This window comes from Temnothorax nylanderi, unplaced genomic scaffold (genome assembly GCF_030848795.1).
Source record: "Temnothorax nylanderi isolate EJ_2023f unplaced genomic scaffold, tnyl_v1.0 TNYL_tig0039_pilon, whole genome shotgun sequence".
Classification (NCBI taxonomy): Eukaryota; Metazoa; Arthropoda; class Insecta; order Hymenoptera; family Formicidae; genus Temnothorax; species Temnothorax nylanderi.
Window position 1 is genome coordinate 1,224,783 of NW_027249101.1, and position 24,745 is coordinate 1,249,527.

Genomic DNA, 24,745 nt, shown 5'->3' on the forward strand with positions numbered 1-24,745 from the left:
CAGTTCGGTGATATCGACGATTGATATTAATAGTATGCGATACGCAATTAAAAGTAGCGTTTAATATATGGATTTTAAAATATAGATTGTGCAAACGTTTGCATAATCAAAAATTGCGCGATTCAGTTCCTGAATAAATATTCCTGTAAAATGTTTATTTTACAAGAAATTCAAAGAACTGGACTCATGGATAAACTAATTTTTCCGTACCAAACATTCGACATAAAATAAAGCGAAAAAACCAGCAAGAGAATTAAATCCACGCGATATATGAATGGTTAAAGGTCGATTCATGGATCGTCGATCAAATTAGATTCAAGCATGAAGAAAATATATCCAACAGACTCCTTTAGCGTTGTTCTATGGAGATTTAGCAATTTTCTTGATTCAAATATCTCTCGGAATCTGATATTTTCGCTCTTCCTCATTCAAGGAGATTAAAATTGAAATAGAATAGTGAAAATAAGTTTAAAGAAAAAAAACAAGAAAGGTGATTGAATATCTTTTTTATTGGATATCGTTCAGCAATCCTTTTCCTATACACGTTGAGTAAATGTGAAGTAGTAGGGAAATCTAAAAGACACAAAGAGAGAGAGAGAGAGAGAGAGAGAGAGAGAGAGAGAGAGAGAGAGAGAGAGAGAGAGAGAGAGAGAGAGAGAGAGAGAGAGCAGATTAGGTGCAAGAGTTAGACAAGAAATAAATAATAACATCAAGTGCGAAACGTAGTAAGAAACTTTTAAGTCAGAGGCAACAGTCGTTACCACCTCGGAGATTATCAAGGGTAACAGGTCGCTCTGCAGATCGAATTTAATTAAAATGTAATCTCGTCGAAATGTAATCTCTGAATCAAAATCCCATTGCATTCGTACCGCCCTTCTTGCTCGTCTCATTTGATTCTCGCGCGCAAAAAATTGAAATGATACATAAGTATCTCGGATTCAGGCGCATGCATGTATACGACAGAGAATGTAGTTTCTATTTACGTTCTTTAAGTTTAAACTATAGCGTATTGCGACGCTCGGTTTGAGAGCACCCATAATGCCGCGTATGAATGGCGCAGGGAACGAGCCAGACAAACGGGCCGGCGAACGAACGCGCGGACGTACAGACGTGAGAAAGAAAGAAATGTGCACGCGTGATGGGAGAACGGAGACGGCTTCCGAAAGTCAAGTCGGAGCTAACAATAAGTCGCGTGATCCTTCGAAAGGGTGAAAGAGGCGCGGAGGAATAACGCGAAGCCGAAGATCGAGAGAGAAAGAACCGGGAGAGGAGAGCACCGGCACAACACGGGGGCGAGAGTGCGCAGGCGGCACTCACTGCCAGGGTCACTCTTGTCGCACTCGCGACCATTCGCGTAGCGGTGCGACGCGAGGCGACGCTACGCGCCGCGACGCTTGCCGATCCTCTTCTCCTGGCTAGACGCACTTCAGTGCGCCGCGAGAGCGCTCCGAAACCGCTTGTTGATCTTACCGCCTTCCGTCGGAGCGAGCAACGCCGCGCCGCCGATCGTAGTAAAAAGCTTCGGAGGAAAGTGTTGAGAGTAGCGGCCAAAAGTAAACGTCACGGAGTAGAACGTGCCGTGGAATAAAAGAATTAAATATTTAATGATTGGCGAGAAATAGTGCGTCGTTGAGATTCTTTGGCTTTAAAATCACCAGTGTTCGTCATGCTAAGAAATGGTCACCGATGAACTTATTAATGAGTGTGTAATCGACGATAAATAATTAATAATAGTAAACAATGAATAATGAGAAATAAAGACGAATTATTGCAAAAAAGACTGTTAATTTTTAGCAATAGGATTATTAATAAACAGTTACCGATAAAATTATTAATAGACGATTAAAGCAGAATACTCGTAAAAAAAGTAATGATCGTATTTAAGATTGTTAACAGACTGTGATTAACCAGTACCATGGCCAACATTTTCTGGATAGTTAATTACTAGTGGTCACCAGCAAGATTAATATTGATTCGAAACTGTTAATGATTGGTAATCATACTCGAGCTTATATATGTGCGCTTACCGAATTAGCAGTAAATGAAAATCAATTTCAATCAAATTCAATTAAGCTTATACCATGAGTAATTGTTATGTGGAGTATTAGGATTATTGATAGAATAAATAAAATCTGACGTGAAGAATAAGTGCTATTGATAAAATCTCGAAAATTTCGTTAGACTTTACTAGAGACGATACAAACCCCATGCGGACTTTAATAATAACCATCATAATCGTTAATGGATAAAGAATACCGCGAAACAGTGGCATCAACTAACGTGAATCGACATCTGGTATATGTTCAGCAGTAAAGCTATTTTCTCTTTCTTTCGACGAAGAAATGATAAATTAATGGATAACTACTACAAAAATATTCCGGGGGATCGAAAAATAATCAATCGAAAACTTTTTTAAGAGAAAAACCTGAGGTTGATCTGAGCTGATCAAGGAAGCTTCACAAGTATTATCCTTCGGAGACAACGGACTTCTTTTCTTTCCTTTTGAGGAAGATAAGGTGACTCATTCACGAAGAAACAAGTGTATTAATGAATGGTGTCTTAGAAACATCCAAGTTATACAAAAGACGATCAACCGAGAGCTTTTTAAGAATTAAAACTAATCTTACTTGAGACTCCAAGAATCCTCAGATTATTACAGACTCTTCCTTTTATTTCTCATTAAGATAGATTATGCGATACAACAATGAAGATACAAGTTAATTAAAAAGTTCTCTTCAGGAAATAAAAGGATTTACTTAAAACAAGGGAAACTTTGTGAACTTTTTTGTGAATCAAGACCCACAGTTCATTAGCTCTTCGATTCAAAATGAATCAGAATTGTAAATCTGCGAATTAATTCAATATAAATTCTAGAAGTGTGTGACTCACTAAAAGCGCGAGGAGGAACTCACGAGCGAGATTAAGTGATACAAATCGGTGATTGGCGTGCTTGTGGACAATACCGGAGCGCTAAGAAACCCCCTTCGAGGAAGGCGGAGTGACTCATCGATGAGCAAGGATCAGCGATATCTTCGAGCGCGAAATTTGCGAGACGTTCCTAAAATTTTCGAGCGAAGTGTATCAGCAGAAGCGAGTTCCGCGATTCTCCCTGCTCTTGATAGACAAAGTTATGATTAAGTCCAATGTCGTGGAAGTGACGCGAAGTACACTTGATTCTATATGCCCACGCGAACAGACGCGACTCACGGTGATGAGAATGTCAGGTGACGCAATGATAAAGTTCGAGTGTCGCATGATCGACGAGAAGACTAACGACAGGTGATTATGCAGGTGAAACCCCAATCGAGATTTCGCGAAAGATCGCGTAGCGTCCGCCACGGACGTGACACTAGTCTATTAATAGTTTCGCGTACAAAATTTCACGACATTCTATAATGCGAACAGCACAGCAATTTTGTGGATGAATAGCATGCGACGCTGTTACATGCCGTCGTAAATTTTTCGCGAGCAATATTTCGACATAATCGTGATAATCTCTGAGAGAATGGACGAGATTTTATTTTTCATCATATAAAAATTTCATGATTAGACACTTTATTTCTCGATGCAAAATTAGATTTTCCAGCGCAATCTTGTTGCAAATATTAAAAATAGATCAAGAGTTATTCACAAAAATTATTGCAAAGCTAAAATTTTGTACGTTTGTACCATATATGAATATCAGTCAATAAGATAGAATTTTTACTGTCAATTGTGGTAATTTAAATATATTATTAACAGATGCAAGAAAGTTGATTAAGATACAAACATCAGATAAATAATTAAGACATAGATATATATTTCAGATATTAATTTTAAAATCAGTTTACACAACGAAAGTTTATATCTAACTTTATTCTTTTTGTGGATAATTTAGTTCATTAAACTCATTTTTTATTGAAAATAAGTATGCTGTCTCCGATAATGTGACAATAATATCTAGTTAAAAATTTTATTTTAGATGGAAACTTTAGAACACATTATGCATCATCGCTCATAAGCCAAAGTATTCCCTTCATTGCGTAGGGCATTAGTTCATTGAGACGCAAAATGGCTTCTTTTCATCCGGACGCTCTCTACAATAAAGCATTGTGACTTTCATGTATTATGTTTGGTATTTCAAATCTTATCATGGCTATATGTATACCTATATATTGTCCACTATATAATGTAACTTATGAAGAAAATATCCCAATGAATTTGATGGAAAATCAGAATTTATACTCCCCGAAAAAAGCAGCTCATCTCAGATATCTATTTCTTTCACGTCTTTTTTCGACATTTGAGTAACGAGGCTGTTCGACCATCAGCTTAACCCTCGAATTAACGCTTAGCCTCCTGACATATATCGAAAAAACCTATTTTCGCAATATTACATGACGTCGAAATAATCACGAAAGAAATCACGAAAAATTATTTTATGAAAATTATATAGTTTCGCAACTCTATTTAAAAAAGAAATTCTTCTGGTGTTACATAAATATAAAGCAAAATTACATTGACTCAATATACTCAACTTATCGATAACAAAAAAATTATTACGTTAAGACTAAATTTTACATTATAAATAAACTGATATTAGGAGTTAACTAAGTTTCCGCCTAAATTTTTCACAAAAATATTTTCCATTTGCATCTACCACTTGTCTCGTCTTTTGACGCGATGAAGTTGTCTCATTTTTTAGCATCTGCTTCATTTGTAAAAAATAAAGTATGTATCGGAGAGGCTGTGCTGCATCGACCGGAACAAGTGATAATCAGACGACGCGATATCTGGAGAGTATAATGCTGCATGGGGAAGTACTTCCTATTCGAGATTATACAGCGTTTGTTTGACCTTATGAGCAACACGGGGCCTCGCGTTATCATGGAGTAAATTGTCTTTGCATCGTTTCGAGGCATACGCCGGCCGTTTTTCTTGAAGCGAAACGTTACGTGCATCAATTATACCGTTTGAACGAGGCACATCAAGAAAAACGACCGGTAAAACGACGCAAAGACAATTTACTCCATGATAACGCGAGGCCCCACGTTGCTCATAAGGTCAAACACACGCTATATAATAATTTTATTTAAAGAAATGTGTAGATACTTTGATGTATTTTTCTCGTGATCTCATATCCTATATTCGCGCATACAACATAATAAAGCGAGCTATTGAAACTAAATATAGCGAAAATCATTACAATGATACAAAACGAGAAAAGTGACACGGATAAAATACACAACGTTTCCTTCAAATAAATTTTTCCGTAAAAATACGCGATCGCACACACACAAAAATCTACGACCTTTGACGAGACTTATTGCGATCTAAAATTGCACGACGTAATGAGGAAGCATTCAGGAAATAAACGTCGCGTCGCCAACAAGATTGAATTATGAGCGGGAAAAGCGGTAAAAGCGAACAAGTGGAGTGACAAATTACGATTACGATAAAGAGAATCGCAATTTTTATACATTTGTTTATAACTTCCGATCGTATCGCATAATAAGGCAACGAATGGCAAGAGGCAAACGTCAGAGGAGAAAGACAGAGAATATACGACGGAGAATTGCACATATGTATAACGAAACATCACAAATGACATGGTCTTGAATTCATGATCAAAGAACCAACCACAATCACCAAAAGGAAATTATATGTTCTATCTCAAATGTAAGTCGCTTAACATCATGACTCGAGATAAATGTGATTAATTAAATTTAATTTCTTCATCTGCAACACTTAATGCTTGATTTCAATTTTTAACGATAATATTGCAAAAATGAAATGTTTTATTCAAGAAATATACTGCTAAATAAGAATAGAGAGTCGATTAGTCTATATGATCAAAGATGATTGATTTTGGTAAAACTAATAAATTTAATAAAAATTGTGATTATAAAAAAGTATTCTGAATTATAATATTCGTTATTGTCAAATTTTTAAATATGTAATTGGCATCTCCTTAACAAAGTTCTTAATTTTCGAGAATAAAAATAAAGTATTATTTTCTATTAAATAAAATTAACTTTATAATAGACAAGATTCTGTTGACAAACTTTTTTTATTGTTGATTTTACATTTTTAAAATAAAAGCTTAATTCCTAATCTATTGATATTTATTGTCAGCAGTTGTTTCAGTCCTTGTCTCTAACACATCCAGTGGAAAAGTTAAAAAACGAATTTAATGCATTGCAGTCATGAATAATAATGCGTCGACAAGAGTACAACCGACCTTTAAAGACAGTAATGAAGATCTCTAAGGATTCATAGCTCTTAATGTCTATATCTACACGTGCAGGTCCTTTTAGATTATTAACCCTCAGAGAGAGAGAGAGAGAGAGAGAGAGAGAGAGAGAGAGAGAGAGAGAGAGAGAGAGAGAGAGAGAGAGAGAGAGAGACCAGTTATAAATAGCCAGCTGTGTGTGTAATACAAATAAGACCAGAGCATTTATGCAACCGATATTTATGATCGGATCGATAGACTTAAGTACATCGAGAGCTTTAATTAATTAACGATCTGATTTATGGTTTAATCCTGGTTAGATCAAAATTACATATATGGAAATATACTGTAACATCTGCAATATCTATAATATCTAAAATATCTGTATCTAAAATTTTATTAAGGAAAATTTATTTCGGACTTACCTTGTATGAAGCTCTCGTCTAATTATGCATTTGAAATTTATCGAAGAATTTAAAAATCTAATTTTTAACTTTGCGCAACTATCTCTAGAAGTTCTGTAAAATAAATTTGACTCCAATTTTAAGGGAAAATTAGAAAATTCTATTCTATACCATGAGTAAAAGTTTTACACGCTGCCCAAGAAAATTATTGTGTCTCATATCCGTTTATTATTAAATCCTTTTCTGGCTTTAATATCTTTTCTATATTTAATATATTACTTAATGAAATTTTCGTTAAAAATCAACTCAGAAATTTATCAGAAAAATTATTCTCTAACATTTCAGTGTAGCAAAAATAAACTGTATAATCATTTTTTTGTATATAAATAATTTATAAATATATATTATCTCTGTTACACTAATGAAAAAAGGATATTTTATGAAATTAATTTACAAACTTTGATGTGATAATACGGAAGAGGACGCTTCATATGAAACCGGTTCCTACCGCCATGGTCATTGCGCGCGTATCATTTCTCCAAAATTTCATTAGCAAACTAAACGAAAGCAGGATCAGTTTTAAACTTCCTAATGGCTAATTAAAGAAGACGTGATCGTCACGCTTTCGTTAAACTGCTGCAATTGCATCAGCAATGACGAAATAACTGGTGTAAAACTGGAGCGAACAGGCTTTAATAAGTCATCGAGCGAAAATTTAACTTCATCGATACAACTTTCGTTCTGTGATAGGATTAACGTAATAACAGATGCACGTAAATGGCAAATGGCAGCGGGAGCTCGAAAATATCGTGACTATATTTTATTCTTTTCATTATTTATTATTCCGATTACGCAATACGAAATAAAAGAAATTAAATTATGTAAATCACCAGGGGTTTTTAGAATTAAAAATTTTCTTTGACTGATTATTACCGATTATTATTAATTATTCTCTGATCGCATTAAATTTCAATGACATACATTTTTCGCTAAATTTAAAATTAAAATTGCTTAAACGGGATTTTCCAGCGATCATTTGTCGCTTAATTTTTTATTTAAAGTATCTTCTAACAAAATACAGAGGAATTTGTATGTTATAACAAAAGAATGTTCGGTTAACTGTGTCTTTTCATGTAATACAAAATTTAACGTAAATATGAGGAGTTATATTTCTCAATTGTTAAGAACAAAATCAATCCACGGCGAATCAGTCGATTATTGCGACTGAACGGTCGCGAATTGACCTTTGGCCGGGAAATTGACACGAAGGGTCGTATTCTGCGAAGTAATTCAATCGCGCGTTTCCCATCAGGATTGAATTTTTAACCTCGCCTTGCACACAATCATCCCGCTAGATTCGCGAAATTATTTTCGCGACGCTCTTCTTGCATCCGCGATCTAAAGCGGACGAATGAAGAATCAATCGCGCGGCTAATGTACGTATATAGTACAAATCGAATTCACTCACAAGTGAAGTCGTCGAGGCACCCTCGCCGCTGCAGCGCCGCTGTTGCAACCACCGCCATTGTACGCCTCGCCGTCGCGCCCCCGCCGAACTGTTCCATTGTTCCGGAACACTCGCTCACGCTGCTGACGCATCGATCGGAAAAGCGCAGTTAATTACAATCGTATGCTAATTAGCATTACAATCACGGCATTCGCGACGTGATTTCGACGAGCGGGCAACGCGGGACGGAAATCGATCGCTCGCCGTTTTTTTCTCTGGCACACACGCACAAACGGATGAGAAACGCGCGGCTGGCTGCCCGTCGCTAACGATCTCGACGGCTTCGCTTCGCGGCACTCTCGACGTTCATTACACGCGCGGCGATGCGATCGGAACGAGCGAGCAACACGACGACGCGAAGCCTCGACGGCGGCGACGGAAGAATTCCCCAATGCGGCCAGTGCGAAAAAATCGCGTCACGCGCGGCCAACTTCGCGCCGTGGCGGCAGCGACGGCTCCGCGGAGATCGCCGCACTGCCGAGTCGAATCGATGGATCGATCGCCGCGAATCGATTCGAGAATCTATATCTCACGCACATCTGTCCGCACACCTGGGCCGCGTTCAGAAATTCAACCCGGGTAACTCTTAAGCCCCTTGCACAATGCCAGGCAACAGGCAATAGGAACAGGAAATAATCAAAAAATCGTTAATTACAACCAAAAAAATTCGAATGTTATGATTGGTTGGCAACAGGCAATAGGCACAGAATTTCCAACGTGACGGAAACTCTGTGTCTATTGCCTGTGTCACTGTTTATTCTGCATTTATACATGATTTCTGATTTCTTATTCCTTGTTCCTATTGCCTGTTGCCTGGCATTGTGCAAGGGGCTTTGAGGGCCACTTCGACTAAACTCCGATTAACTTAATCGTTGATTAGTCCACTGGAAATGACCAATCGCATTTGTCAATCTTTTTAATGAGCAAATGCGATTGATCATTTCCAATGGACTAATCAACGATTAAATTAATCGGAGTTTCGGTCGAAGTGGCCCTAAGGCCCAGTTTCACAAGTGTCGGTTAACTTTTAATCTTAGATTAACTCACTCTTCGTCTCTTTCTAAGGGGGACGTTAGAAGGAGACGAAGAGTGTGAGTTAATCTAAGATTAAAAGTTAACCGACACTTGTGAAACTGGGCCTAAAGCCTTGTGTCCACGATGCTAAAACTGCGTCCGAGTTTCGGTTTAAGCCACAAGGTTTAAGACACAAGGCTTAAGGCCGGTATTCATAGTCGGATCTTATATTTAAGACCGTCTTAAGTACAATCTTAAGATGTTATAAACCAATCACAGAGCCGTATTAGCATCTTAAGACATTACTTAAGACGGTCTTGAAATAAGATCCGACTATGAATACCGGCCTTAAGACATTAAGACGGTCTCGAAATAAGATCCGACTATGAATACCGACCTAAGCTACAGTTTACGAATTACGTCACGTACACTATAGCGTTAGTAACGCCCGGGCACATATAGAAAAACTTAAGCAGTAAAAGACGTAAGCAATAAGGAAATCAACAGTTTGGATTCGCTACTGCTTATGCCTTGAGTTCTTGACTGTGATTGGCTGATTTGCTTATACTGCTTAAGTTTTTCTATGTGCACGGGTCTTTACCTAGGTGTGCCTAGGCGTAATTCTTGAACGCACTCCTGCGTATTCGCCCGCGATCGCGATGAAAATAAAAACGCGACGCGGTTCACCGAACGCGGTTACGCACTGCGTGGTTCGGGTTCGGGGACGCGACGCGCCGTGACGTCACGAGTAGTCACGACCGTGACCGTGCCAGTCACAACAAAGGACGTACGTACGCGCGTCGTCGAATAGCTTCGTAAATAAACCCACCCGTCATCCGCCCGCGCGCCCGAGAAAGCCCGGAAGATCTCGACTTGTTTACGTAATAATCTAATCTCGATTCTGCCCCGTCCCGATCTCCCGATAATCCCGTAAGGATCAGCCGTTCTCGGCGTCGCGATACATTCGGCGCCAGTGTCGCCGCTTACTTCGCGTCGCTCGAAATCCCTCCGCGTCACTCGCGCGCGCGTTTCTTTCTTCCTTCGTAAACCCCGTCGGGTAAGAGTATTCGTTCTCACTAATTAGTTCTCATTAATTGGCACGCGCGATCGTATTTAGCGATGCTTAATTCTTTTCGCGTTTTTCTCGTGGGTGAAACGAACAATATGGCACGGGACGCAGCGTCAGGAAGCAGCGAGGCAGCGGTAGCGGGTGAGTAAATTCGATCACCACATTTACGGCGATCTAATTGCTATTTATTTAACTTTGCTCGATGACGGTGCAAAGTATTGTCTCGTTAAAATAATCGCGCACTGGCGAATTAATTTATTTGTTATCGCTCTGCCACCTGCGGCTGCTTTTACTTGCCTACGCGGCTAGCTGAACGATGAAATGATCAAAAAGTTGCGGCGTATCGAGGCACAAAAATTGTTACTTATCGAGTGCGTGAAACAGCGAAAACACACGCATACGCGCGTAACGTGATAAAGTTCATTTAATCGTTGATACGCAATATGAGATTTTTGTGCGCAAGTTTAGTGCAGGTTAAATTTGTAAAGTGCAAATCCGAGAAAGTAATACCTTTTCAATCTCGTTTGCGTGATTCAATACGTATAGGCACTAAATTTCGAAACACAATAAATCCGTTTTCGACGCGCCGTTTCGAGTTTCGAAAACGGAAAAATAAAGCCTGTGGCGTGTGTCGCGCCTCGTTTTTTTCCGGTTCGTACGATACGTGAAATGAGATATTTCACGAATAACAAATCGATCTCTCGATAAAATCATTTTACGATCGTTCCCCGGAGCGGCAATCCATGATTGTAAATCCCACCTGTTATAAGACACAAGGGAGACCTTTTTTCTTGCCCCTCTCACTCTCTCGCATCTGAAAACCACTTCGTTCAGTTCTCTTTGTAACATCTCAAAGATAAAGGAGACGCGTAAACTGGAGCAAACCTCTTGATCTGATTTTTGCGGTTAGTAACCATCCGCGAGAACTCTTAAAAGATTGTTAAACTACACAAAAGATTGTTAGTCGCGAGCTCTTTTTGAGGAACTTGAGTCCTCGCTCGAAATCACCCGGCGATCTAACCTTTATCTCGATTTTTTAACTAGCACGATCGTTGTAAGGAAGAACAGTAAGTTTCGTGACAAACTGCATTGAGTCGCAATCCCGAGGAGCTCTATTTGACTCTCATTGTCAGTCTGTAAAATTTACGTGGCGCACGTAAGTTTCTCAGATCCTTCGTAAAACAGAATAAAGAGCAAGAATCAATTTCTAATTAGTTATAAAATTGTGGCTTTCTTTCTCAATAACTTCCAATATGGAAATATTAAAATACAATTTCTATACGGACATTAAAGCTGATAAAAGATGTATAACAGTTACTACGTTTACGCGAGCGTTACTTCTGTAATAACTTACGATAATTCACTCGTTTACGCGGAGTAAATTATCGTAAGTTACTACAAAATCCCGTTTACGCGAAGGAATTATCGTAAGTTGCTACCAGAAGTAACGCTCGCGTAAACGTAGTAAGTGGCCGGTTTGGTCAGTCTTAAAATAGAAAACATGTCTCACGGAATTGACTATTTCATCAGACTTGGGTGATAGAGACGGTATAGTGTTTTCCTTGATCACCCGCGGCGAACGAGAGCTGCTTCCGAAATGTTGTTCAATCGGGAAAAACTTTCAATTGCACCATTCGCCGCTTTCGAAGAGCTTTCACCGCAATCGCGCTGGAAGTTATTCATTGCGCGTTTACGTAATTTGGTCAAATTGTTCAGTGAATATCTTTAGCGCATGTTTCAAATAGTCGGAAGGAACACATCCTTGCGAGTCTAGAACCGCAATTCGCTACCGGCAAATTGAAGTAGCGTTTACATATAACACGTAATTTAACTAATTCTAGCCGATTCAATTAAATATGAAAGTGAAGAGAAGGAAAGAGAGATTTCACGAAATTATCGCAATTTCGTAAAAGCGCTGATCCAGCAAATTAGCAATTATTTAAGCAAAAATAACAAAAAGAAATTCTGAAGTACTTTATAATAAGAATATATAGTGATAATAAAACTTAGAGTAAACAAAAAAATCTAAAGGATTAATAGTACAAATTTAATAAATCATGTAGATTTTGTGTACAAATTCTAAAAAATTGTACTTTTGTAATTCGAATTAATCTCCACAAATAAGCTAACATTAAACGTTTAGTGCTCGTTTTAATTTTATCAATGTAATTTAATAGTCAACTAATTGAGTAATATTATGAATATTTCGAAGATATAATTTGCTACTTATACTCCTACATCATTTCAAGTATATCGAAACCTATGTGAAGGATTGCCAATTGCCACAAAGCACTCGAAATTGTTGCAATAATTTATGTTCATGTTCATAATCTATATTAATCCTTTCCTATTTCCACGTCGAGTCCATCTACATGCAAATTACGAGAAATAAATTGCTGCAACAGTTTCGAATTAGTTTTTGGAATCCTGAAATTAAACTCTCTTAATTTGTAATTTTTTTTCGAAGTGAAATACACTTCCGTTTATCAACAGAGATAACGTATGGTGATCACAATTCTAAAGTTAACACGAGACGATTTATTTATTCGAATAAAATCGATTTGTATCTCGCTCAGAGACGAGTCGGCAAACATTGCCGTGTATAATCCCAGTTTATCGCTAGTAATTTTTCGTGCGTGTTGCATTTATTTTTATATATGATGAGTGTATATTCTCTCACAGCGTAAATAATTGAATTCCGTCGCTATCGGGCATATATCTTGATAACGTAAATAAATTTTTCATGTCGCATCGTCATCCGACACAATGAGCCCTGACAATTTTATCCGTAATAAATGACACGAAAGGTAATTATTTTCATTATATTATTTATACGATAGAAAGGATCGATGGGAGAACAATCGCGGCATTATCTTTTATCCGCGTTTTATCTTCGCTGACAATGCAATAACGATTCCGTCAAATGCTTTTAGATGTGTCATTGTCAATTTTATCGCTAATTTATACTCACAATCAGATACATTCGATAGTATTTTATTATTAACGAAACTTTTTACTGTATTAAATATAAAAAAAACAATGCAAAGATCATCGAAAAAGATAAACGAACTCTTAACGCCCTTCTTCCGTCTCTTTATTGAGATTTATCGAAGAATCTTATGTTATCTTCTCTGACCTATTGAGTTCGTCAATAGGGCAAAATAACCAATTGTGTATATGGCACTCCGTAATGTGATCTCCGTGATGTCATTTCTGGGATTCCGCGATAACCGATTCGATACAACAATATCGCTGTAACGATGTATTCATTCTCTCGGCAACTGATAAAGTTGATCGAATTGTGCGGAATTAATTGTGTGCTCCCGATTCTGTCAATCAATGTGACACAAGAGATCTGATATACGCAATAATAATGTGTGTTTGTCAGCGAATAAGCGTGTTCGATTGTAATATGTCTATTTTTATATTGATATGTGTGAATCAATATTTTTGAAACTAACAAAGTTACACAGATGCCAAAAAATCATGGATAAATGCATAAATACATCACGTACACGAAGGAAATCACTGATGCATTTTTGCAAACATATATTTCATGTTATAGTTCAATTAGCTTGAATTTTAAACAACAGATTTACATATATTCCAGAAAAATAACAATGTCGAATAAAATATTGTTTTTTACTCTGACAGATTTCAAAGTTATAAATTCAGAAATTGTTGTGAGTTAGATAGCGGACTATAAATAAACAACGAAGCTTTGTTATCTAATTAATTGCAGGTAAACTTCGCTCCAACAGCACCTTTCTCGAAGCTTGATCTGTCGAACCGATCTGTTTAACGTTGAAAATAAACATAATATAATTTATGTTCAACGATCGTACTTGAATTATCTCGAAATTGAACCACAGAGATATTTACGTGTTCCACAAAGCTATCATATACTCACTTTCCGAAATTATCCGAGAGAAGTTAATATATACACATATTTCCATAAATCCTGTGTGTATCGATTTCCATAATTCATCTCGCAGTCTCTTTGACTTGCGATAAAACGAGCTTTTGCCAGAAACCATGATAATTATAATGAAATAGTGCCGACGAAGCGCCACGGTACGCGTGTAGTACCTGCGTACGTTAATGCAAACGCATTGTAGTGCGCGCTGCTAAATTCCGATTATCTCGATCGCCCACCGCATTACGGAATAACCAACATCGAACGCGTAAGGTAAATTCGCCGGATACGCAACATCCGTACGTGAACATACATGCCAATAAAGGAAGCATCTCTTGACGTGAAACAGGATAATCCTGCTGCAACGGCTCTGTTAAAAGTGTCGGCGTATATTATGTTTCATGATTATACTCATCGTGCTTCTCTCCCGGGAATGAATTTTGGCGAAAATTTAAACTCTCTTTCTCTCGTAAAAATGCAAACACGCGGATTAAAATAAATTCCTGTGAAAAATAGCAACTTCTATTGAATGTAGCTGTGCCTTCTCCAAATTCGTTTTGTTGCTCGTCGTGTGCAAATTAAAAATAATTTTAATCCTAATTTTCACCCTTTTTAATTAATGCTGCGCTTATGATGCTTGTGCAACGCAAACATCGAATCACTTTTCATTTACCAAAAAGAAACCAAATGTATTTTCGTACTAATGGAATTTATAAATATACATATATGTGTCAGAATGTAAACAACAGAGCAGTTTGAACGGATAAACGTTTATCGTTTATTAAAATTGTAATAGAGTTTATTAAATTCCGTTTTGATCCAAAACATTATACAGAACAGTTCATATGGGGGCACTAAATACCGGTATCGATGAAATTTTTATAGCCACACAAAGTGTTTTCGCGTTTTCTTTTAATAATCGCGTTTCCCGGTCGTGTGGTACAATTTCTAAACAACATTTAATATGCAATCTGTAAACAGCATTTGATATAGATACGACGAATTTGTAACGACACATATGAAATTTATTATAATTACAAAAAATAAAAGGAACTGCTTTTTCTTCTTAATATTATTTTTGAAAATGCATCGTATATCACTCTTTTGCATTTTTCATCATTTTTACGTTAAGTCTTCGTCTACATGTATATTAGAAGAAAGCACATGAACGCTTATATTAAACCTTCTAGCTGCTCATTAATCACAGAGACGCGATATCGTTCCCCGTTTCCCATTAAGCAATACTTACAATACCGCTATATATCATTGTTTTTCCCTACCAAACTATTGCGTAAATAGTTGCGATACGCGATCAGCCAAATGACCATTGTACAAAAAGGCTACTGCTGATAGGGTACAAAAATAGATCTGAACACTGTATAGAATATAGAATGTCCGAAATATAGGTTACCCCAAAAACAGTGAATGTAGTTTCGCCGACTGTGCCATTTACGACAATAGCTTTTTTTTTTAAGATTTACGGTATGTAGACAGGATGCCCTAGAAAACGCGCGTGTCTTCTACAGAAGATTCTGTGTAAGATCCATTAGTAAAGATTACTTTGGTATATGTAGCGCGATCTTATTAGATATCTTAAAAAGTAACGATAAGAAACATATGCAAATGTCTCTCTCGGATTTTTATGAGTTTGAGATATATTGCAGTATAGGTCAAAAATAAAAGATACAAATTTCTTTATTTATTATGTGCTCTTACGCACGTTAAAAATGGAACATCATTCCTTTGATAAAAATCGACTTTCTAAGAGAATAGTAATAAAAGATATGAAAAAATGTTTTAAACATAGGTTTTATAGCGTCGAATCCACTAAAAGTTTTTTTTAAAGGTGTTAACTGTGTGCAGAAAGGTGTAAACTGCGTATTAGATTTGCAAAAAGGTGCTCGGTACGCAAAATTTTATATTCTATTCTATTTTATATTCTGCATCTGGAATGCCGATCTCATGGTCACCATGTGCACGCAAATCAGGAGAAAGCTTTCATAGTTGGAAGCTCGTCGAGGTCGCATCAAGCTTCTCTGCAATGCTACTATTCATAATGATATACGAGCAATTTAAAAAATTACCGCTCCGCGAAAAAATCCGCGCAGAAGAGAGTGATAAAAATAGCTGTTTAAAAAAAAAAGAAATAAGTACGTAGAGAGTAAAAGTCACCGACGCTGACAAATGATTTCCGTCAAACTTCTGAATTTATATGGAGAAAAGAGTGCGCGAATTTACGATTATAGTGGCGGAAACGGCGATTTAAACGCGAAGCGAAAAATACCGTAATATTTTATTTTACAGTATAAAACGGAGCTTCTAGCTTCGATCGATTTATTTTTTTTTCGCCTGTTCGCTTGTAGGGTCCGTTGAGCACATCCGATTTTTCATTTTTAGAAAAGCGACAACAGATAAAAAGTATCAGGCACCAACAAAGGTGTACATGAGAGCTGCGATGTATATACGTGGTCTATAACTGACGGATTGTTATCTAGTGGTTTTCCGCAGAATTTTTCCGCAAAAATCCGTAGTTTTGAGTTAATACAAAATGTATTGTACTTTGTTTGACTAGAAATTTTATTTTTTCTTTAATTGAAAGAGTTTTGTGTTAATGCCAAAAATAGAATGTAAACATATGTTCTAAATATATATTGCGCTTAAAAATACATTTATCGAAATATTAAGATAAATAAAATTGAGAAATGTTTTACATATTCGCAATGCTAATAACCACAAGTTTCAGAGTCTTGAAACATTCGTGCATATTGTTCTGAGACACTTATGTCAGAAGTTCCGAATCAAAAGGATAACTGTCGTTAGGGTTATATTAGGGTGAGGTTTAAGATAACGATGGGTTTGGGGATTGTCGAAGGAAAGCAAATGCAAATGAACGCTGCGTGCATAATTTAATGGGGCATACAATGAGTACGAGGGAATCGTACGGGAAACTCTCTTCCCGCGAGAAACTTTTCAACGATGGAAGAAATACGAAGGAGAATGCGCTGCTTTTTTTCTTAAAGTTTGTTTAGCAGTTTAATTCTTTATCACGTTTATGGGATTTAAAGGGCACTCTATCTTAAATTACAGCTATTTTTGCACAACTCAAAAGATGCTTATGTAAATAAGCATCTTATATGATGATATAATAGTCTTTTCAATTTAAATTTTGCTAAATTGTCATTATTTAACAGATTCTTAGATTGTCATAAATCAGTTTTTAAATTCAACTTTTAAATCATTTTTGCTTGTACCTTCTTGGAATCTTGGAATTGATTTTCGTACTTAAAGTGTGTATTAAATTATGCTAATTAACGGAAAGAATTAATAATGTTTCGGATATATCAGAAAATTATAAACATATATTGCAATACTTGATTGTGCGGATGCAATTTTGTAACATGCAATACGGTCGCTTATGCCGGAAATTGAACAACTTCGAAAAGGTCGTGCGTCCATTTTTGGTAAAAAAAAATGCTTTTTTTCATCTACATTTCAGGGAGAATTCAATAAAAGCACATTTCCCAAGGCAATATAAAACACTGTAACAAGTATACCGTATACAGTTCGATTATACCTACCATTCAATTACTCGTTCTATGCGGAAAGGTTATTCTACCATTTTTCACTACTTCCGTGAAATTTGCTATGGTGATAATATAATTATTTTCCATTGATTGATGTACACAATCATTTCATGACTTTTGAATTAATTCTAAAATTACGCCCTATATCTCTCGCTATCTGAATATTGAAATCACTTACGAGAACGCGCGTGAACGCTCGATTGCAACGATGCAAAAATTTCGCGCTTTGTTATTTCGCACGATGTGTATTCATAATTCGGCGAGGCGAACGCAACGATTCGCCGGAAAAAATCATTGTGCGTCAGAGACACGATCTAAAAATAATGCAAATGCATTTTCCACACCTACGTGTCTCCCATCTCTCTGAACTTTTACGACGGAGAGAATGGCTGCTTCCTTGCTCGTATATATAGGGGAAAATGGGGTGCAATCAGCCGTCTTATCATTTATATTGTGAGAACAATTTCACACACTATTGCTTCGAGAATGGTACTTAAGAATTGTTATCTTTCGAGTACGAAAAGACGCTCTCCGTTATAAAACAAAAACGTGGATAACAAAAAAATCACGGATAATAACCATGACAGAAAGCACAATATGTCGGCGACGGATAAAGTCCGGCTGAAACCGGATTGTTCCGTTTCTCGACAATGTTCCTGCAAAAAAATATTTCCGTAAAAAGAGTTAATCTCCAAATGCATTGCTTTTATCTCGGCAATGAGGTAGACGTGGAGTTTTGCTGTCAGAACCACGTCAGATTATACTCCGCTTTTTTCGCGAGAAAATAAACTTCCGGAAAGATAGATGAATCTCCCTCACGCGTGTACGAATTTGGACAAAGAAATGAATTGTATATAGTTCCCAGGTGGCTATATGCAAATGAAGCAAATGAAAAAAGTCGCGTGGTCAACAGGAACACCTGATGACTCGAAACTGTGAATTTCTAGTTCTGTTATAGATTTTATAGTGGCATTTGTGCCATCCAGATTTTATGACGAGGCGATACCAACCGTAAATAATTAATAAAATCAAATCACATTATATCGATACATTATATTACATATTTTGTTCTGTTATAAGAGTGAAAAATTGCATACTATACATATATTAAGTTGATACATAAATTACTATATTGTGTAATTTAAATTAGATAATAATGTCACAATTTTGTCCAGTTATAAAATAAAACTTGATATATTGCGAATTGAATTAAATTTTCAATGAAGCAATGGTGTTTATTAAATTACGCCAGATAAATCGGATTACTGAATCAGGCTAAATTTGCGTTATTATATGAAATAGCGGTTTACAGAGATTATCGCTTATACCAATAACTAATACTCGTATCCTAGTTTCATGGTTTCGCTCTGCATTTGCGAGGAATGTGTGGATTTACGTTAAAATTTCTAAATCTGATCTTAACACGCAGAAAGATACATGCGTGTTCGTAAATAAAAAAAAAGAAACGATTATGTGGAAAATTATAAAGAAAAAACCAATAAATAAATAAAAAAGCAAGTGTGTTTGTAAATTAAAATAAAGATATCACAAGCTTTAAAAAAAAATTTTTTTTTTAAAGATTGTATTCAATAGAGTTTTAAATCTGGATTTATATATTTATAATTCCGTAATGACTGTAATAATAAATTTTAATAAAAAGAATTAAGATTAATATAATGCTATCTTATTATAGAGATAACTCGATGCAACGATGCAATAAATGACATTAAGAAAACGGAAAGTCCTTTTAAATTATTACAATAGCGTGCTCAAGATATTTTAATTCCAGCCCCACTTTTCCCATTTCCAGATGTGAAAAATCGTGCTTCTTTAAATATGCTTAAGTAGAATTAAATGGAAGATTAAGACGATTTAAAAGTACGTCGCGCAAATATATTGCGAAAAATCGGTGATTTAACTGGAAGGAGCAGAATTCTTAGAAGATTATTTAGCGTTAAGATAACAGAGGATTAAAAAGAACTGACTCTTTTATTTGTAAATTAAAACATATTTCAAACGAGTTTTGAAGATAAAGATATTGAGGTCAAAAATGATAGCGCTATAAGATTAAAACTATGTCTTCAATATGCTAAAAAAAAGATATAGTCCAACGTTGTAAACTTTAATACTTTGGATATTTAGCAGCTTTAGTTTGGAAAAAATATATATATTATCTTACGGGAGACATCGCATGGAGGGAATCCATAAATTTTGACTATAAAAGAGCCCTTGTTTTACCAACGCACAATTTCAGAAACTTGTAAAAAGCACCGTGCTTTCCACCGTAACGCTTGAAATTCCTAGTTATAAACACGCATCGTTAAGCTGTGACGAAAAATGTCCTCCACTCGCGCATCAACGTTAATGATGCAGGAGAAAAGAATTGCTTCCCCACCTTCAATATCAATGCACTGGAAAAAAAACCTACGCAACAATTATTCCAGGCGTCTAAACAACGGACGTTTTCATTCTGGCCCTGTATTTTAAAAATAGCACAGAATAGAGAAAGCTTAAAAAGCAATTTATTAAGAGATCAATTAAATTCAAAGTAGAATTATGGCATATTATGCATTTATTACTAGGTGCAGTAAAATAGTATTTAAGATAACTTTGCACATAAAAGAAAGACAGTTTTACAAAGCGATTCTTTCAGAATTTAATCGTTTTTATTCATCTTAATAGATAGAATAAAATAGCCAACGTTTTTCTCTTTCGTATAACATTTTGAGAAGTACGAGGCATATGAATATTTGTATATTATATATATGTATTAAATAAATCAATTACTGTGTATGTGTTAAAAGAAGTTAAGAATAATTAATACATTAACTATGTTAGGTCTTTTATATTAATTATTCTAGAACTAATAACTTCCAAGTGTGTCAAATAAGAAAGCCAAAGTAATCGCGTAATTCCGAATTGAGAATATCAGCATTTCATTCGGATTTATGCAGTCCTGATTGCAGCGAACTGCCGTGGTCGGTGCTCGTAAATCTCGAGGTGAATATGCTACCGTTGTAAACCGGACTACACTTGTATACTATCTCGCGTTTATACAACACATCCCCGACACGCTCCTCCAGTCGTTCTCTATGAATGGCTCTCGCGATGTTAACGGTCTGATCCCCGTGTATGTCATACCGAAGTACGGTTTGCCCCGCGGTTTCTCGTAACCAACCAGTTAAAAGCCTTTCCTACGATCTGCCCGCGCGATATTCTAACGAGATAACGATTGAATCGTATTCTGCCGGCTGAAAGAGACCTTTGTTCGCTCGTCGCGCACAGAGAAATGTTATTTTCTATTATAGAGGTGAATTTTCGTATGAATTGTAGATCGAGATCGCGAACGTAAGACGTCTACGCATCTCTTTGTGTATCATATATATTTATCAGGAAATGGTATACGTATCAAAATCCGATTGAACTCGGTTAAATCGAGGTGCGATTTCATTCTATTTCATTGTTATTACAGGCGACCCTCGAGCAACACGGTACTTGAATTGTACGGAGTTTCGAATAGCACGGTAAAAAATTGTGACAACCTTTTTAAAAGTTTTTTTTTAATAATCTCTTGAAACCAAGTGCCCAATTTTATATGAATCTGGAGTCTTGAATTGCACGGTTCTTAATTGAATTCAATTAAACACGAAACGTGATCTCCAAATTGAGTATGAATCCTAATGGTAAGTCTCGAATAACACGGAACCAATTAATCGTACTCGAGGGTTACCTGTATAATGCCATTTTATTGTTCAAATACATATTCATTCAGAATTTACTGTTTTTTTTTTTAAATAAAAAATAAGAAACAAGTGAGAAATTCTAATGTAATCATGGCACTAATATTTTTATGCTTCATTACCAAACGAATAAACTTTATAACACGAGATAACTCAGTAAGGCTCGCGTGCATTTGTTTCTTCTCATCTTGTGCCCTTATACCGCTCTTATCGCGAAGCGTAAAGGGCGATATTGTTCGTATAGAAGTCTGACGCGCGACGTGTACCCATCAGGCAGTGTCGGCAGAGATAAGTAGAACGATGTCTTCTGTTGATTAAACGAAGAATAAGACCGCTTGGCGTACAATGGTGGAGAAGCGCTGATAAAATGCGCTTTCTCGCTTGATTAAATACTGAAATAGCGGTGCCGCGCAGCCGAAAACACAAACGCGCATCCGCGTCTGGCCGCGTAAATTAGTCATTGTCGCATCAGGCAAAATTGCGGCCGTTAATCTGATCATTCCAGACTTTTACTTAGCATCGTTGTACCTCAAGAATCTAGAGATAATAGTAATTAGTAATAGTATTTAGAACGAAAAGGATAATTTTTACCTCAAGAGAAACCAGAAAAAGCTAATTACACATATAATCGAACACAATGAACATATTTATTAAGCTACTACAAAATAATTATTTTAAAAAATCATAAAAATTATATTTTTAATTATTTTTTTTAATGTTACAAAATTTGGATTTTAAATATTTAAAACCAAAATAGAAAACTACAAACAGAGAGGAAATCTTTTCTTGATATAATAATCTCTTAAATGACAATTAAAAGTAATATTTCTTAGGTAATAACAATATTAATAATTAATACTAATTAATATATTAATATTAACTAGTTGTTATAAAATACTATTATTCTAACTAAAAAATTATTTTACATAAATATAAAAAATTATTATTAATATTAATAATTTTATATTTGATCTTACTTAAATAATGGTGGTATGAAAGAATTAAAAGGTAAAAAAAGGTATAAAAAAGAATAAAAGGTTCAAACAGATTTTACAAATGTAAAATCGCTCTTCGTTTTTTTCTCTGCACCATTTCCATTTGTGTTTAATCCGATTTGCGTATAAAACGTACGAGATAAAGAAATATTATCTATCATAATTCGTGCATTTCTTCGCCGGAGATTTCACTCGTCTTTACGGCAATGCAGACAGATTGCTGCTATATATAATGTTACGACTTTTCAAATGCGAATTCTACATTGTGAGTGCTCGTCATCCGGAAAATGTGGTCATCAAATACAGACGCGGGAGCAATCCCTCGGAGTAAATTCCATTCCTAAGTTAGATGAGACTATAAATATGAGAGCAAAAAGAACATAAACAGATAACAAGAAGAGATTATTTTTTACTCGCTTCGAATAATCTTCACTTTAACAAACAGTTTCTATTTGAAATTTAAGAATTGTTGAAAGTTAGTAAGAAATTTTTATTTTGCTTGTAAAATTCTGCTGAACTGAAGTCTCCTTGAATCTGAGATCAGTATATCTATAGTCATCTATTTGCGTCCGTGATTTCAAAATTGTGTATCTGAAAATTGTAAGCAAACCAAGTTTGCAGGCGAATTCTCCCTAAGTTAACTTCATGTTTCGTTTATAGCTCAGAGGAAAATAACGTGCAAAATGATGTGCGAAAGATAACGAGGATCCTGATTGATCATGAATTTTTAATTTCCACTGCCAATGTTTGCGGATACTCCAGGATACTCGTCTGTTTGCAAACATCGCGGATATTGGAATCATATACATTATAACCATGCAAAACCAGCTATTATAATAGTTGCTCACCCGTTTCAGCATTTTTCTAATTAACGAATAACTGTCGTAGCGCCGCTGTTGGCGCAATGCTGTCGATCGGGAAATCATTCGAATTCTTCTGAAATTGAATTATTCGAACGCGCGGCATTCTTATGCAAGAGAGATAACTAAATTAATTATCAATACCGTCGATGGTTGATTTCAATGACATATTTCAATCTCATTAAGTATTTTAATGAAAATGATATACCTATATCATTTTCCTATATATTTATGCAGATATTGTATTCGTTGAGAATTTTCCTTGACAGAAAAAAATGCGTTAAAAGAAAAAGTTCGAATTGTTCATCGACTCCGAAATGACAAACCGATCACGCTGAAACCCAAAGATAGCTCAGAGATTCCTGATGTATCTCTGAATCTCAATTCGGAATACTATCCGCAGCTAGATAAAGCCAATTCAGAGAGATTCCTTAATGGTGATATGGATAACTCAATCTGTATGCCATTCGGTATATTGGTCTCAGAACCTGCAGGTAATAGGTTCGCCCTAATAGAAGTGAAAATCATACTGTTCTATCAGCTGTGACGTTACAATCTCGAGCCCGACATTAAAACTAGAGTTCTTACGATGTTGAATGAAAAAAAAACATTCTTCATGATGGCGGAGAGTGACCTATGGTTGAAGTTACGAGCGAGAAAGTCGAAGACTCCTATATGTAATGCTTATCGAACGGACGTGAAGTTGAAGAACAGTGATGGAGCAGACTTATGATTCATTAAGTATTCATTCCATGCATAGAATTATATACTTAAAGTTGGACTTTCAAATTATGTCGAAAGAGTGCCTAACCTTTCTTCCCAGTTAAACATTGTAGAAAAAACTTAGAAGTAAAAGTTTCAGGAAAGTTATTTTACAATGTAATATAGCACAGACAAAGTACATACAAAGTACACAGATACAAATCCATAGTGGTCTAGGTAAAGAAAATTTAAGATATAATACGAAACTTTTTTTTATGCAATGCATGCATTATGTGCATGATACTCATAAATTGATGTTGATTGTTTCAATGCAAATGGTTATGTGTAAAGTATTATGAAAAAAGTGGCAATCTTTTTTAATTCAATTTGATTTGTACGATAAATATAAAAATAAGTCCCAAAAAGAATCTATTAAAATGTTTCAAGGAAAAATCGCGATTTTTCAAGTTATACAATTCAAGATAAGATTTTAAATCATATTATCGACAAAATGACACGATATTGCTTTGATAATTTATGAAAGAAATAACCAAAGTGAAAGAAACGAATGATATTGCTTTTTGAAAGTAATATTAAAATCGTGATATGTCGATCCTTTTGATGTGGAAAACTGCGAAGTCACATGCGGTAGAATCGCGATCGTAACTTCACTTAAGTTCCAAAGTGCAAAACGATAAATTATATCGGACGCGTCGTCGAAAACTTAAATTACTACCTCCAAT

The 24,745-nt window shown here is 35.8% G+C and overlaps 2 protein-coding genes across 9 annotated transcripts in view; one reads left to right on the forward strand and one right to left on the reverse strand.

The window, feature by feature from the left end:
* The window catches only part of LOC139771448 (uncharacterized), an 84,119-nt gene that overhangs the window by 46,476 nt on the left and 12,898 nt on the right, over positions 1–24,745 (reverse strand). The gene's annotated exons all lie outside the window — the stretch shown is intronic.
* The window catches only part of Fmrfar (FMRFamide Receptor), a 53,201-nt gene continuing 29,862 nt past the window's right edge, over positions 1,407–24,745 (forward strand). The window contains exons 1-3 of one of the 8 annotated variants that reach the window (XM_071704230.1): positions 1,407–1,702; positions 2,418–2,516; positions 2,689–3,279. The gene's annotated coding sequence lies outside the window, so the exon portion shown is untranslated. Of the gene's footprint in view, positions 3,292–5,013; positions 5,659–24,745 lie in introns of those variants that run through there. The other 7 variants (XM_071704226.1, XM_071704227.1, XM_071704229.1 and 4 more) reach the window with 7 other exon arrangements.